Here is an 18,414-nt window from a genome sequence, read left to right on the forward strand (position 1 = left end):
GTCAGGGACAAGACATGGATTTTAGCTATCACTACTGTTTATTAATACGAAAGATCCAACCCATGTAATAAAATAAGAAATTGGAAATTACAGAAATCACGTCTAAACAAAGAAGAGCACATTGCTTGCAAATTATTTTACTTTTTATCTACAAAATTGACTGAAAAGCCAAGCAGAATTAGTTAGGAAGGAAGATGGGTAATTACAAATACATATGCAAAAATCAGTATCTTTCCTATGTCCTACCATGAAGGAAAGGATCAAAATTACAAATGCAACAAAACTGTAAATAAAATACTTGAGATTCTGCTTGAACAAAGTTGTTGATCTCTGGACAAGGTGGTTCTATTAGCTCCTACTTTGACACTTTCCTCATCAATGATGGATAAAAAATAAAAAAGAATACTAGAAGAGCATAGCTAATTCAAAAATAAGTATCACCACAGGTCAGAACTGAAGAGAAATAGGAAGGAATATGGAAAGTGGGGCCGCTGGGCCTGCTGAGGTTTCGCTCATCCAGACAAGCAGAGTTCAGCTCCTTCACATAAAGGGCCCTGGAAGCACCCTCCCCAAGTCAGGGGGCAGGAGCCAGGCTCCCCGCTTGAAGGCAGGAGACACCACGCCTTCAAAGCCCTGAGGGAAGGGGATTGTCAGCCCAGAATCATAGTTACTCAAGGGTGAGGACAAAGTAGGTCATTCAGACTGACAAGAAATTTTAAGACTATATTTAACAGTCCCTCAGCCAGAGAACGATAATGACGTGAGTGAACAAAAAGACGAGCAAACCCAGAGGGAAGACGTCAGATTTAAGAAATAATGAAATGAGTAAGTGAAGTCGCTCAGTCTTGTCCGACTCTTTGCAACCCCGTTGTCTGTAGCCTACCAGGATTCTCCGTCCACAGGATTCTGCAGGTAAGAATACTGGAGTGGGTTATCGTTTCCTTCTCCGGGAGATCTTCCTGACCCAGGGATCAAACCCGGGTCTCCCGCATTGGAGGCAGACGCTTTAACCTCTGAGCCACCAGGGAAGCCCTAAGAAATAATAATGAGAACTAAAACGGGTTGGTTTGTTGGTGAAGCTGACATTAGCTACATAACATACATAGCCCAAGAATACTGGAGTGGGTAGCCTATCCCTTCTCCAGCGGATCTTCCCGACCCCGGAATTGAACCAAGGTCTCCTGAATTGTAGGTGGATTCTTTAGCAACTGAGCTATCAGGGAAGGATATAATATACAGCTATACTACATGTATATATATACACACACACAGAGCATACTATATAATATATATTTGCATATACAATAACTACAATTAATGAGTATAGGTAAATTTTATGTTTGAAATAGGTAAAAATAAAAACTGTACACCTGAGATATCCAATACAGTAGTCACTAGCTCTCAGTGACCACTGACCACTTGAACTGTGGCTAATTTGAATTGATTAAGTATATTCAGTTCAGTTCAGTTCATTCGCTCAGTCGTGTCCGATTCTTTGCGACCCCATGAATCGCAGCACACCAGGCCTCCCTGTCCATCACCAACTCCCGGAGTTCACTCAGACTCACGTCCATGGAGTCGGTGATGCCATCCAGCCATCTCATCCTCTGTCGTCCCCTTCTCCTCCTGCCCCCAATCCCTCCCAGCATCAGAGTCTTTTCCAATGAGTCAACTCTTCGCATGAGGTGGCCAAATACTGGAGTTTCAGCTTTAGCATCATTCCTTCCAAAGAAATCCCAGGGCTGATCTCCTTCAGAATGGACTGGTTGGATCTCCTTGCAGTCCAAGGGATTCTCAAGAGTCTTCTCCAACACCACAGTTCAAAAGCATCATTTCTTCGGTGCAGATTAAGTATACGATGAAGTGTAAAATGGGACTTTCCAGGTGGCTCAGTGGTAAAGAATCCATCTGCCAATGCAGGAGATGCAGAAGACATGGGTTTGATCCCTGGGTCAGGAAGAGTCCCTGGAGAAGGAAATGGCAACCCATTCCAGTATTCTTGCTTAGAAAATTCCATGGACAGAGGAGCCTGGCGGGCCACAATCCGTGGGGTTGCAGAGTCAGATACAACTGAGCATGCACACACAAAGAGTAAAACACATCCCAGATTGTGAAGACGCTGTAATGTAACATATCTCAATGATTTTTGTATTGGTTGCATATTGAAATGATAATATTTTGGATATGACTTAAAGGAAATATATATTAAAATTATTTTCACTCTTCCCTTTTTTAAAAAAAATTGGTTACTACAAAATTTAAAATTACCTATATGGCAGTCAGTGGCACTGCACCAGATACCAATCTTAGACCAAGGGACAGCGAGGCAGGAGAGAGGATTATTCTTTTATAAAAGTTGTCAACATTTGAGAAATTCTCTGTCATGTTTGAGAAGAGGAAAGACACGCTGAGTAACTATAGACTTTGTTACAAAAAATATATGAAAGTAGAAGTGTCAGCCGCTCAGGTGAGTCCAACTCTTTGCGACCTCATGACCTGTAGCCCCCAGGTGTCTCTGTCCATGGGATTCTGCAGGCAAGAATACTGGAGTGGGTTGCCGTTTCCTCTTCAGGGGGTCCTCCCAACCCGGGAATCAAACCCCGGTCTCTTGCATTGCAGGCAGATTCTTTACCATCTGAGCCACCAGGGAAGCCCCTAAAAATGTATACACAAGTATACAAAAGCAATGTACACTTAAGTATGAATGTTTCAAAAGAATGGAAGTGACACCTAGAGTTTTCAAACAATTTGAGAAAGGAAATATAGAAAAATTCATTAATACCTCAAAGGAAGGAAATAGCAGGCGCAGAAAAAGAAAAGAAAGGGAAGATGAAAAAGACAGATGGTAGAGAAAAGTCCCAATTTTTAATAATTACAAAAACTGTAATCTCAGCTATTAGAGTCAACTTTCTTTGGAGCACATGTTCATATAAAAGACTTCTCTACCCTCAACATGGAGATGTAATTTTTATTCCAGATAAAAATTTTATAAAAATTAAATATATCTGAGATTTCAAAGATGCTAATGCTAAGTCTCTTCAGTCGTGTCCGACTCTGTGCAACCCCATAGACGGCAGCCCACCACGCTCCCCCGTCCCTGGGACTCTCCAGGCAAGAACACTGGAGTGGGCTGCCATTTCCTTCTCCAGTGCGTGAAAGTGAAAGTGAAGTCGCTCAGTCGTGTCCGACTTTTAGCGACCCCATGGATTGCAGCCTACCAGGCTCCTCGGTCTATGGGATTTTCCAAGCAATAGTACTGGAGTGGGGTGCCATTGCCTTCTCCAGATTTCACAGATAGCTTCAAGTGATTTCAAAGGATAAATATGACAAACCATATTCTCTGATCTTGGTTCAATTATTAATAGAATAGAAAGCAAGAATAAGATATGTATGTTTGGAATTTTTTTTTTTTTTTTGGGGGGCACGCAGCTCATGGGATCTCAGTTCCCCGACCTGGGATTGAACCAAGGCCATGGCAATGAAACTGTGGGATCCTAACCACTAGGTCGCCAGGGAACTCCATATGTTTGGAAATTTTTTAATGAAATCCTAAATAACTCATGGAATAAAGACAGAATTAAAATGGAAAGGTTAACTATTTCCAATGGATAACGATTAAAATGGCACACAATGAAAACCAGTGAGATGAGTTAGACTGAAATTATAGCTTTAAAGCCACGTTGTAAAAAAAATTTAAGATCAAAAGATAATTAGAAACTCACAAAGCAAGACAGGATATTAATTTCATATCAAAGACAATAGAAGGAAGAAAAGAATAAGGTTAGTACTCTTACCTGGAAAATCCCATGGACAGAGGAGCCTGGTAGGCTGCAGTCCATGGGGTCGCTAAGAGTCAGGACACGACTGAGCGACTTCACTTTCACTTTTCACTTTCATGCATTGGAGAAGGAAATGGCAACCCACTCTAGTGTTATTGCCTGGAGAATCCCAGGGATGGGGGAGCCTGGTGGCCTGCGGTCTATGGGGTCGCACAGAGTCAGACACGACTGAAGCGACTTAGCAACATAGCAACAGGAGCTAATAGAACACAAAGAAATATAGTATCAATAGCATAGAAAATGGGCTTTGTAAATATTAATAAAATAAATCTACAGTAAGAATAATCAAGAAAAAAAGAGAAAAGACAAATCAGCAATATTTAGAACAAAAAGAGAGACACAATCTTAGGATAGCAGAGTTTTTTAAAAAATCGCTAACATGAATTCCCTGCTAATAGATTTGAAAATTTAAATGAACTTAATAAATGTCTAGAAAATTAATTACCAAAAGTGACTTAAGAGGAAATAGAACGCTTTAATATGCAAAAAAACAAAAGTTTAAAGAAATTGAATTGGTAATCAAAAGGCTTCCAAGAGGCACAAGTCTCGAGTGTTTTATGGATGAAATTTTCCAAAACATTCAAGGGATTTGTTTACAAAAATGTTTAAAAGAAAAGAGAAGGGAAACCCCATAATGTATTTTGACTTTGGAATGAGTGTGTCTGTGCTAAATTGCTTCAGTTGTGTCTGACTCCTTGCGACCCTGTAGCCTGCCAGGCTTCTTTGTCCATGGAATTCTCCAGGCAAGAATACTGGAGTGGGTTGCCATGCCCTCCTCCAGGGGAATCTTCTCAACCCAGGGATTGAACCTGCATATTCTGTGGCTCCTGCACTGGAGGCAGATTCTTTACTGAGCCACTGGGGAACCCTTACTTTGGAATAGTATACCCTTAATGCCAAATGAAATGAAAGTATGATTTGACATCTGAAGACTACTAGTGTAATAAATCACATTAATTGATTAAAACAGAAAAGTGGATATTTCAAGTGATGCTGAAAAGATGTTTGATAAAAGTCAATACCTATTCATGCTGAAAAAAAATTGGGAATAAGAAACATTTCCTTAATTTCATAATCTATATTATTAAATGTGATCCAGAAAACCTATTAAATATCATAATTAATGGCACAACTTGAGAAGCATAAACAATAATTCAGGAGTGAGACGGGATCTCTACCATCATCACCTGGATTTAACACCATAGGGGAAGTCATGGGTAATGCAATGAGAGAGAAGAATAAAACTAGTAATAATTGGAAAAGAAAATGTAAAACTGTCTTTATTCCCAATTGATGGTTTTCTATGTGGAAAGCCAATCTAAGACTTCTAAAAATTGTTATAACTGATTAGAAATATCAGTAATATTTTAAAACTAATAATTTATATTTCTACTGGCAACTACCAGAGATTATAATAGAAAAATAGAGCCTACTCACAACAGCAATGAAAACCATAAGAATCTATGTATAAATAGATGAATATATAATTATGTAAATGCAGCAAAAATGTATAAGACACATTTATTGGAAAATCATGAAACATTAAGAAAGGATATAATAAACACTAAGAAATAAATGCCAAGTTCATGGACAAAAGACAATATTATCAAGATGCTAATTCTACCCAAATCTATAAATTGAATACAATTTCAGTCAATATTCTAATACAATTTTTTGTGAATTTGATAAGCAGATGTTAAGTTTATAAAATGAACAGAGGATCACAAATAAATAAATACAAATCTATAGTAATTAAAAGAAATATTGCCTTAGGATTACACACACTCACAAGTGTATACACACAGATAGTTGTCCGTTTAGAGAGTCCAAAAACAGACTCATACAACCTAGGAAACTCGATATACAATGGAGGTGGCATTAGGCCACCTAACAAATAAAGACCTGGAGGTGGCATTAGGCCACCTGAATGAAGACCTAACAAAAGGTGATATCATTTGGAAAATAGATACACTTTATTCTCCACACAAAACAATCAATTCTAAATGTGTAAAATCAAAGAGGTTAAGCTTTTAGAAGGCAACACAGGAAATCTTTATGATTTCCCACACACCAAAAAAAAAAATAATAATAATAAGGAAAATGTTGATAAATTTGACCCCATTAAAAGTTAAAATTTGGTATTTTTGATGCATAAAGCTAACGAAGAATTAAAATCTGCATTTTTAAAGAAGTCACAAATACAATTTCTAAAGAGAAGAAATTACCATAGAAAAATGAGTAAAACATATGAGCAGGCGATTTAGAGAAGAGAAAATACAGTTAACAGACACAAGAAGGGAGTTGCCTGGCAATCCAGGGGTTAGGACTCCAGCTTTCACTGCTGTGGGCCTGGGTTCAGTTCGGGTCAGGGAACTAAGATCCCACAAGCCGTGTGGTGTGGCCATAAATAAATAAATTTGTTTTATACAGAAGAAGAATACTTAAACTCACCAGTAACAAAGGAATTAAAACTAAACAATAGTGAATAGTTATTACACAGTTATCATATCGCAAAAGTTTGCAAATAAGTGTCAGCAATAAAAGGGAGCAAAGGGAGCTATCACATATGGTAGTTAATTACTGCTGCTGCTGCTAAGTTGCTTCAGTCATGTCCGACTCTGTGCGACCCCATAGATGGCAGCCCAACAGGCTCCCCTGTCCCTGGGATTCTCCAGGCAAGAACACTGGAGTGGGTTGCCATTTCCTTCTCCAATGCATGAAAGTGAAAAGTGAAGTCGCTCAGTCGTGTCTGACTCTTAGCGACCCCATGGACTGCAGCCTACCAGGCTCCTCCATCCATGGGATTTTCCAGGCAAGAGTACTGGAGTGGGGTGCCATTGCCTTCTCCAAGTAAATTACTAATTAATAATAATCAATAACATAGGTCTTCAACTCAGAAATTCCATTGTGTATATATATATATTTTAAGGAACTCTCACACACATATGTATATACACAGACATACAAAATATTAATTACAACAATAACAATAATAGCAAAAAATTCAGAAAAAGGTAAATATCTATCAATCAAATGAACAGAAAAATTACAATATATGTATTGAACTGTTATACAGCAGTTAAATTAACTGAAGCTACACATATCCACATTCAGTTCAGTTCAGTCTCTCAGTCGTGTCTGACTCTGCAACCCCATGAATCACAGCACGCCAGGCCTCCCTGTCCCTCACCAACTCCCGGAGTTTACCCAAACTGATGTGCATCGAGTCGGTGATGCCATCCAGCCATCTCATCCTCTGTCGTCCCCTTCTCCTCCTGCCCCTAATCCCTCCCAGCATCAGGGAGTCAATGACTCAACTCTTTGCATGAGGTGGCCAAAATACTGGCGTTTCAGCTTCAGCATCAGTCCTTCCAATGAACACCCAGGAGTAGTCTCCTTTAGGATGGACTGGTTGGATCTCCTTGAAGTCCAAGGGACTCTCAAGAGTCTTCTCCAACACCACAGTTCAAAAGCATCAATTCTTCGGTGCTCAGCTTTCTTCACAGTCCAACTCTCACATCCATACATGACCACTGGAAAAACCATAGCCTTGACTAGACAGACCTTTGTTGGCAAAGTAATGTCTCTGCTTTTGAATATGCTGTCTAGGTTGGTCATAACTTTCCTTCCAAGGAGTAAGCGTCTTTTAATTTCATGGCTGCAATCACCATCTGCAATGATTTTGGAGCCCAGAAAAATAAAGTCTGACACTGTTTCCATTGTTTCCCCATCTATCTGCCATGAAGTGATGGGACCAGATGCCATGATCTTCATTTTCTGAATGTTGAGCTTTAAGCCAACTTGTTCACTCTCCTCTTTCACTTTCATCAAGAGGCTTTTGAGTTCCTCTTCACTTTCTGCCATAAGGGTGGTGTCATCTGCATATCTGAGGTTATTGATATTTCTCCCGGCAATCTTGATTCCAGCTTGTGTTTCTTCCAGTCCAGCGTTTCTCATGATGTACTCTGCATATAAGTTAAATAAGCAGGGTGACAATATACAGCCTTGACGAACTCCTTTTCCTATTTGGAACCAGTCTGTTGTTCCATGTCCAGTTCTAACTGTTGCTTCCTGACCTGTATACAAATTTCTCAAGAGGCAGGTCAGGTGGTCTGGTATTCCCATCTCTTGAAGAATTTTCCACAGTTTCTTGTGATCCACACAGTCAAAGGCTTTGGCATAGTCAATAAAGCAGAAATAGATGTTTTTCTGGAACTCTCTTGCTTTTTCTATGATCCAGCATATCTGAGGTTATTGATATTTCTCCTGGCAATCTTGACTCCAGCTTGTGCTTTTTCCAGCCCAGCGTTTCTTATGATGTACTCTGCATATCCACATTGGTCGCTCTCAAAAACATAACACTGATTAATAAAAAAGAAAGCTGCAGTCTGATATACAAAATAATATTACATACAATTTGAGACCATGCAAAACAATATATTTTAGTAGTACATTCATATTACAGTCAAGTCAAAAGGTGCTTGGAAATCCTAAACACAAAATCCAGGAGAGTGTTCCTCTGGGCAGGGAGAAAGTAAAGTCAGGAGGCTTCAGCTGCATCAAAAATGTTTTCATGTTTTTTAAAACCTGAGGTAATCACCACAAAAGGTCAAGATTTGAGGAAGCTGGGTGATGGATGTTTCTGTAATATTCTTTACAGAAAGAAAATGTAGTGAGAATGGCTTCCATCCTGGGAGTTTGAATCAAACAGGAAGTATATACTGAATTCAAGAAGATGTCATTACATAGCTATCAAGGGGTGGCCAGAACATACAGATTCAGAATATTAACAGAATCAGGCTGAAAATAAAATTATCAAACTTGAAGCAAACCAGGTGGGAGGCAGCAGACTTCATGTCAGGCAGTAGGGTTAATTAAGGGCAGATCTTAAACTCAGAAGAGATCAATCCCTTCCAAAGGATATGAACTCACAGTCCCTGTTTTCTTGTGACTCTCAAAAAACTGAGTGTGTGGCTCAGTGGCTCCAGGAGAATAAGATCTGGTGTCTGGAAAAGAATCTCTGTCCCAACAGCAACCATAGTCTGCTGAGATGTCTCCTGCAATCTGATTGGGCTAATAATTCTAATTGGCTAGTAATCGCATCAGTTTTTCTTTCACAGGTGTCTTTTTAGCCCCAGGGAGGTTTAGAACCAAATACAGAGATGAGTAAATAAAAGAAACTCTCACATTAATACTAAGGTAGGAGACAGTGGGCCTCTGGGCCAGACCACCAGGTCATCAAGTGGAGTAAAACTGAGCCTTTGTTCTCACCCAGACACTCCAAGGACAAGCTAGTGGTAAAGTTGAGCTCTGCTAAAGCAAAGAGATGTGGTGCCCACTCCTGAGGTCAAGGAGGACGTCCCTGTCTGCCCATGCGCAAAAAGGCTTCCTGGGGGTCAAAAAGGAAGCGCAGGCATGATAAGCGCAGGCATGCACCCATAAGCCTCAATGGTGGGATCCGTCTTAGCAAACAGTTGCGCACGCATGTTGGGGAGGATCATGGACCAGTGAGGTGTGAGGAAGGAAACAAGGTAATTGGCCAAAAGTAAACAAGCACCGAAAGGACTGTCCTATACGGATGATTCACGTCACCTCCGTGCTGCGCTCCTCCCGGCTCAGGATGCACTCGTGTGTGTGTGTGTGTGTGTGTGTGTGTGTGTGTGTGTGTGTGTGTGTGTGTCCGCCTAGTGTCTGATGTACCGCGCTCCTCGTTAGAGAGGGTGCCCATACCCTTTCTCTCTCCATGTGCGTCCCTGCTGTGCCTCGGAGTTGGACAGTTTTCCTGTGTGCTCTCTCATGCATTGTGCTGTCTCTAATAATAAACTTTGTACCCGTTTTTACAGCTTTTTGACCCCTGGAAACCTTCTGGCTTTCAAACAGGGGCAAGAGCCAGGGCCACTCTGCTTCCAGTCTCTAGCCCCTGGTGGTTTAGTGGCTAGGACTCTTGGTTTTCATCCAGGTTCCCCAGGTTTAATTCCTGGGCACGAAAGTAAGGTCTCTTTTCAGGGTTGCTCACTGCTGTCCCTCCAAGATCAACACTTTTGTGTTTACATTCGAAAATAGGCTTTAGTATCACTGGAACAATCTGTGTGTGTCTGGTGTTTGCAGTGATTGTAGGATTAAGAGTTTTGGCATAGAGAGAATTTAGCAGATTATAGTTGTGATTCCATTTTACAACATGCAATTGAGTAGCTGATTTATAGTTGTAAGTTGAAAGGTATAGAGACTTCAACTGGATTTTTAAACAGCACTGGAATGTTTTTAAAGATTTGCTATATTTATCAGTTTGTTCTATCAGACTTAATACGCTTGTTCAGGTACTTGGGAAGGTAATGCTTTTCAGAGGTATTTGAAGTGCTGAAAAGAAAATCAACTATGTTAAACTTATAAATACAGCTTTAATGATTGAAGGAATTTAATTAACTGAGCTGTAAATGGGACTAAATGTTTAAGGGGATATGTTCTATTCACCCTGAATTAAGTAAACTTTAATCAAAGGAAAATTTAAAATTTTTGTACTTTACTAATTTCATAAGATTTGTAAGTTGAACTTAAAGGATTAAGGAAAATCTTGGGTTTTATTTGCAATTTTAATAAATCAAATATTAATGTTAACAACCTGCAAATAATCTTTCTATGCACATAAGCTATCCTCAGGAATACCTAAAATCTCCACTAATTTCTGCTTCCAATAATGGTGGAGTAAAGTAGTTGGTAAATCCTTTCCTAGATAATAATAATTACAAAATATGGACAAATTAATTTTTAAATAATCAACTATTTGAAGTACCTGGTTAATATATCAGAGACGATTATAAACAAATAATTTATTATAAATAACTATAAGATTATAAATAAATCTTGAAAGGTTGTACTTGCTCCAAGTAAGAATTACAAGTTGATGGGTTTTGGTTTTGTATTTTGTTGTTTTATTTTTGTCTTCCCAAAAACAAAGTACTTTGACAGTACTTTGCAACCCTTATGGCTGTGGACGTGAAAAAAAATTAGTCTTAAAAAAAAAAAAAAATTAGTCTTACCAACTCAAAGTGTCAGGGAACAGAGTTTAGGGATGGCAGAGCAGTGGAAATTTAGGCTCAAAATCCTGGGAGCAAGAGAGTTGTGGAAAGTATAAGAATAAAAATTTGTATGCAAACTATGTCATGATGCTTCAACGACCACAAAACTATGCATGTGTGGGGTGGGAGAGCAAGGAACCTAGGAAGGAGCTCCCCCCACACCTCCCCCCAGGGGGCCAGTCCAAAATACTCAGCAACTAGGAACTGGAAGAAATGAGCACATAGATTAGCTCATAGATTAGCTCCTGCACAGTGCAAAGGAGGCAGCGTTTCTGGTTTCATTCGAGGCAGTTTACTGTATTCTGGAACAACAGTAGCAACAAAACTCTCAGAAGAAAGTAGCAGAATACAGAATTGCTACATTTTACCCACTCTACTCAATTTTCAACAAAAATTAGATATGCAAAGAAATAAGAAAGTAAAGCAGTCAACAGAAAATAACTATGCGTGGGCCAAGATTTTGAATTTGGCCAAGATTTCAAATCACTTTTATGAATGTGTTCAAAGTATTCAAGGAAAATAAGTACTAACAATTAAAGGAAAATGTGGTTCTAATGAGTGAACAAACAGAAAATCTTAACAGAGAATGTAAACCATTAGAAATTAATCTGTGAAAAAATAGCAAACAATCCAATGTATGCATAATATCAGTCTCAGAGAGAAATAAAAAATATTTAAAGAAATAGTGGTGAAGTTTTCCAAATTAAGAGAAAATCATTACCTTATAAAGTCAAGAATTTCGACAACATTAAGCAGGGTATATACAAAGAAAGCCACATCAAGGCATATCCCTGTCAACTGCTGAAAGTCAAAAGAATGAGAAATCTTGATAACAGTACAAACACTTTAGAAAACAGCTTGATAGTTTCTTTAAAAGATTAACATACAAGCCTACACTTACCATATGACCCAGCATTTCTGTTCCAACATATTTACCCAAGAGAAATAAAGCATATTTCACACACAAATTATGCAAGGATGATAGTAGAGGTCTCATTCATAATAACCAAAAACTGGAAACAATACAAACGTCCATCAGTAGGTGAATAGGTAAAATATTTGGGGGTATATCCGTACACTAGAATATTACTCAGCAATAAACATGAACCAGTATCTAACATATGTCACAACATGGGTAAGTCATATGCACAAAAGACATATATTGGGCTTCCCTGGTAGGCCAGCGGTTACGAATCCGCCTCGCAATGCAGGGGAAACCATTTCGATTCTTGGTCCAGGAAGATCCCACAAGTCATGGGGCAGCGAAGCCCAAATATAAGTGCCCTACAACTACTGAGCCTGCACTCTAGGCCCATGCACTGCAACAAGGGAGGCCTCTGCAACGAGGAGCCCACACACACAGCTAGACAGTAACCCCCACTTGCCGAAACTAGAGAAAGGCCCTGCCAGCAACAAAGACCCAGTGCGGCCCCACTCCCAAAATATATATATATGTATGTGTCATTTGACATTCCAGAAAGGGAAGACAAATCCATAACGACAGGGTGGTCAGCTGATGAGTGGATACCGGAACTGGAGGCTGGGAGAGGTTGACTGCAAAGGGTCAGGAGGTATATGAGTTATCTACTGCTTCATGATCAATGCTAGCATTTGCTAGTTATCATCTCGGTTTCTGGCCCTGGGCATTTCACAAGTCTGTAGTCACGGTTCAGCTGAGGCTGCACTCCTCTGAAGGCTCAACCAGGAGTGGGCCTGCTTCCTAGCCCACTCAAGCTGTTGTCGACAGGATCCGGTTTCTTGCAGGCTGTTGGAGGAAGGGCCTCTCTTCCTCCTAAGCTGTTGGCCAGAGAACGCCTTCAATTTTGGGGGGCCTGTGGGCCTCTCCACAGGGATGCTCACATGACTGAAGTTGGCTCTGTCAGCGAAAGCAAGCAAGAGGGCAAGAGAGCGCGGGAACACCAACAAGATGGAAGCCACCAGTGTTTTGTAACCTAATCTCAGAGGCAACGTTCCATCACCTTTGCTGTGTCCTGTTCATTAGAACGACATCCCTGGATACACCTCACACTCGAGGAAGGAGGTGACACAGGGGAGTGTCTGCTAGGAGGTAGACATCAATCGGCCTGTTCAGTAGCTGCCAACCTCAGGAAGGAAGTGCACAGGCTGATGGAAACGTATATCTTGACTGGAGATAAAACTCATCAAAGGGTGTGCTTAGAATCGGTACATTTTATTACATACATAGAGCTAATTTTTTTTAAGTTACTAAAAAAAAAGAGATTAAAGCATAATTTCAAAAAATTTCAGTGACACGTGGAAGAAGCTCCTCTTTATCTCAGCTCAACTCAATAGTCATTAGAGGAATCAAATCTTCAAGTACAAATAGCACAGACAATAATAGTTTCAGAGGTTTCAGGAGAGTTTTAGAAAACTGTGTGTGTATAAAGCCTATTGCCTCTCTTAGCAGAGCAGAGAAAGACGCGATCCCTGGCAGTAAGTAGTACCTTTGAGAAATAAGCCAGTTTCTCCTACCATACCTGAAAGTACCAGAGACCATGTAGCATGGGGCTGAAAGTAAGGGGATAAATAAACATGTAGAACATTCGGACCCTCAGATTCGTTTCCCTACCAGACAATATCCACACTCACTCCATTCAAGAAACTGGAAATTTATTCTCAGGAGAAGGTCCAGATTGAGCAAAACCATGCCCAAATGGCAAGAATGAGGCATGATGCCAAAAACAGACTAAGTTAAAGTCCAAATACTGACCTTCAGACTCACAGCAGCCACCCCCACTTCCTCCTGAAACGTGGCTGCCAGGCCGATGCTCTCGGACAAGAGACTGGAAATGTTTTCAATGGAAAACGGCATTAACACAGAAAAAAAGGTCTATCAAAATGCTAGTGTTGCACTGGAATCTCTGCCCAGAGCTCTCTATAGAAGTGCTTCTCAAACTTTGAGGTGTTTAGGAAGCCCCTGGGATCTTGTTAAAGTGCCAGTTCTGGTTCAGTAGGTCTGGAGCGGAGGCCCAGAGCCTGCACTTCTAACAAGTTCCCAAGAGATGAAGATGCTGTTCTTCCCAAGGCTCCCTGGTCCTTCACCTGCAGGGTACAACCTGAACTCTTATACGTGGCATCCTTGTCTCTTTTTGGCATAAGTCCCCCATCTTGACTCATCCAAACTTGTTTCCCAGCATCATCTCCCTCCACCACATGCCTAGCTCTACTCCAGTTCAGTAAAGCCTCCTCCCTCTTGCCTGAAATGCATGGTTCCTTCCCTATGAGACAAGCACTCTCTCCTCCTGCAAGGTCAGTTCACGCTTCCATTACCTCTTCTCTGAAGTCATTCCGAATTCCTTTGGGCAGACTTCACGTTGCTGCTTCCATGTTTCCTAATATCCTGGTCTCACCTACACCACCAGACTCATCTGAAAGGGCTTCCCTGGTGGCTCAGTGGTAAAGAATCTGCCTGCCAGTGCAGGAGACACGGACTCCATCCCTGATCCAGGAAGATCCCATATGCCTCGAAGCAACTAAGCCCATGCACCACAACCGTGGAGCCTGTGCACAGAGCCTGGGAACCACGAGTCCTGAGCCCACGGGCCGCAACTGCTGAAGCCCGTGGCTCCTAGAGGCTGCATGATGAAGAGGAGCCCTGGCTCGCTGCAGCGAGAAAAGCCTGTGCAGCAAGGGAGACCCAGCCACAACAGCAAATAGATAATAAATATGCACGTGCATTATTAGTAAATTAGTATGCCTTTATTTGTTGGTTTACATAACAAAGACTCTCTCCTTCACCAAACTTGAATCAGCCTCCTTGGAGTTCCATTTCTGACTTTCTGCCCTGGACAAAACTCCTGTCAGTTAAGTTTAGCAAAGAACTAACCTGTCTCTTGGTAATTCTCCATCCACCAATCTCCCATCCTGCTTCTTGGCTACAAATCCCCACCTTTCTTTACTGTATTCAGGTTTGATTCTAATCTCTCTTCCCTACCATAAAAGCCCTATTCCACTATTCACCTTGAATAAAGTCTTCCTTGCCATCTTTAATAAGTGTAATCTTTTTTCCTTTAACAGTTAGGGTGCCATGACTCAGATAAGATCAGATTCATCACTGGACTCCCAGACCTCTTACTCAGGACCCTAAGGGAGCACCCTTAAAGACTTTATCTTCATCCCTGGCTGAATGATCCATATGGCAGTCCTTTGAAACATGTTAGAGCAGGTATTTATTTCTAGGATTCTGAGTATACTCTCTGAAGCTGGTTTAGAGTCCCAGGAAAGCAGCTGTTTGTAAGAAGCTGAGTTGGAGACCCAAGCTTTTTGTTTGTTTTTGTTTGAAAGGTACCTGCTGGGCTGGAAATCTTTCTTCATCACCATGTGTCTTGCAGTTGCTGGCCTGATTTGAAAACGTATGTCCACACAGAAAACCCACACGTGAATGTTTTAGCAGCCTTGTTGCAACTGCCAAAAAACTGGAAGCAACCAAGATGTTCTTCGGTATGCCGAATTGATGACCTGGGGTACATACATATCATGGAATGTTATTCTGTGATTTAAAAAAAATGATTAATGAAGCCACAAAAAGACATAGATGCCCTTAATGCCTATCACTAAAAAGGCCTAAAAAGCTGTATAATTCAGTTACATGACATTCTGTATCAGGTAAAACTATAGATTCGGTAAGAGTGTAAGTGGATTCAGGGAGGTAGTGACAGTGTTGAAGAGGTGACGCAGAGGGGATTTGCAAGCAATGAAACTATTCTTATGATACTGTAATGGTGGGTACATGCCATTACGCATCGGTCAAAACTCACAGAACTTTACTGCACAAAGGTTGCATAGGTTACACATATGAATGCTATCATATGGTGTTTGTCTTTCTGACTCACTTCACTTAGGATGATAATCTCTAGACCCATTCATGTTGCTGCAGATGGTATTATTTCATCCTTTTTTATGACTGAGTTATATTCCATTGTATACATATACCACATTTTCTTTATCCATTCCTCTGTCAATGTGGAGCATCTTTTAATGCCAGGAAGTTAAAAAGTACTCAGGAAAATGTGCACACACACATACACACACATTGGTGACTGATGGGAGTGTGTCAAAGAGACACAGGAACCAATCAGAGCTCCAAAAGCTGGAACAAGTTGAGCTGTAAAATAAAGTAGTATTGAATTATAACCTAAAACATAAAAGAAATATCCATGAATCCATACTGATATAAACAAATGAATAAATAAATGAGACAAATTAATTCAAAAAAGAGACAAGAATTCAAAAAAAATTTAAGTAAGTATTCCACGTGGCCTCAAGGAGAAAGAACATAACTCCCACTCCTGAAGTGATTCATGCACAGTGACTTCTTTCCAAAGGCTATAGTATGCAAAGGGGAAAATAAAAGCTCAGCTTCATGGTGGAGAGACCTGACAAGGTGATCAAGGTCATCATCAATGGTGACAGATCACTTAGATAATACACACTCATGATAAGGTGTGATGACAATGGAATCTGCTTGTGGTCTCCTCCCCAAAACCATACCCATGGTCTAATCACAATAGAAACACTAAACAAAATCTGATAGAAAGGCATCCTACAACATATCTAACCGGTACTCCTCAAAGCAATTAGACTTCAATAAAGTTGAAATAAAATTCATTTTAAAAAAAATGACAACCTAGACCAACCTAGAAGAAAAGCTATGACCAAACTAAACAGCGTATTAAAAAGCAGAGACATTACTTTGTGACAAAGGTCCATCTAGTCAAGGCTATGGTTTTTCCAGTGGTCATGTATGGATGTGAGAGTTGGACTATAAAGAAAGCTGAGCACCAAAGCATTGATGTTCTGAACTGTGGTGTTGGAGAAGACTCTTGAGAGTCCCTTGGACTGCAAGGAGATCCAACCAGTCCATCCTAAAGGAAATCAGTCCCGAATGTTCATTGGAAGGGCTGATGCTGAAGCTGAAACTCCAACACTTTGGCCACCTGATGTGAAGAACTGACTCCTTGGAAAAGACCCTGATGCTGGGAAAGATTGAAGGCAGGAGGAGAAGGGGACGACAGAGGATGAGATGGTTGGATGGCATCACCGACTCGATGGACATGAGTTTGAGCAAGCTCCAGGAATTGGTGATGGACAGGGAGGCCTGGCATTCTGCAGGCAATGGGGTTGCAAAGAGTTGGACGTGACTGAGTGACTGAACTGAACCAAAAAAAAAAATGAGTCTCCAATGACAGAAAACCCACAGTGAACAATGTCATGAAACCGAAGAGGAAGGATAAACCATGTCACATGAGAGGGCTCCTGAGATGAGACCAAAGTGTCCACATATTGGCTACATAGTGGTAGTGATGACTTTGATGGGAACAGTTTCAGTGCCATGATGGGGAGGGAAACCAAATAGTACTCTTTACTTTTGTTGGAACTGAAAAATCACAGGGTCTTTCATGGATGGAAGAGAATTCATTCATTCATTTATTCATCCATCCATCTGTCTGCTTTTGCCAAGCCCCAGAGTCAGAGCTAGTGACTCACAGATCAACAAGGCCTCATTCTGTAGGTGGTCCCAGGCTAATCATAGCCATCGCAGGTGTACATATAATTGTAATGAGATGTAGTGGCACAAGAAAAGAGGGACTCATCAGTGTAGCTTGGGTCATTAGGCTGGTTCTGAGGCTTGCATTTGAGGTGCTTTGGAGACCTCTAGAGGAATACCAAGTAGGCATCTGAATGTGTGGGTCTAAAGGTCCACAGAGATGTCTGGGTTGAGTGCGTTAATCTGCCTACAGAAAGCACTTGTGTGGGGAAGTCTGTCTAGTGAAGAAGTCTATGTCAAAAAGGGAGGAAGCCTAAAGGAATAGCTTTGGGGATCTGACATTTAAGGACAAAGTAGATGACTGTGAGCCTGCAGGGAGGGAGGAGTCATTAATTCCCATCACTGCTAAGACAAGTCAAATGGAGATTTGAAAATGTTGAGTGCATTCAGCAAGAGGAGATTATTCTAAAAATTGCAGCCCTCTCTTTCTTTTCACAGTAAATCTCCCAACCTACCTACATCTTTCCCCATCTTCTCTTAGGCACATTTTGAGCCTTTATTGAAACCTAAAAATTACAGAAGAATTTCCTGTTAGCCTACACTTAAAAAAAAAAATCCCAAAAGACTAAAAACAGAGTTCAGTGAGTGATGGATAAACTAGAGTTAAAAAAAAAATAGCTACATTTGATAAACAGAAGAAAATTGCATAAATTTTGAGTTCTAGAACTCCCTCAAGTTCATAGCCCTTGATACATGGCAGGAGATAATTAAATAATGTGGGTTCAAATAAAAATTTCTTCCCTATCGCTTGTTAAGTGAAGAAAACAAATCTAACCATTTGCTTATATGTTTAAGAATCTATAATAAATAGGGTATTTGGCAAGCTGCCCATTGAGTACAAAGGTGAGTAGAAATGGTCCTCAGCTATCTGAGAGCTTGTATAATTGATTGTCCTCCTACAGAGCCCCCATCTCTGTCTCTGGCTGTGTTT

Source organism: Bos indicus x Bos taurus, chromosome 27 (assembly GCF_003369695.1).
Source record: "Bos indicus x Bos taurus breed Angus x Brahman F1 hybrid chromosome 27, Bos_hybrid_MaternalHap_v2.0, whole genome shotgun sequence".
Taxonomy (NCBI): domain Eukaryota; kingdom Metazoa; phylum Chordata; class Mammalia; order Artiodactyla; family Bovidae; genus Bos; species Bos indicus x Bos taurus.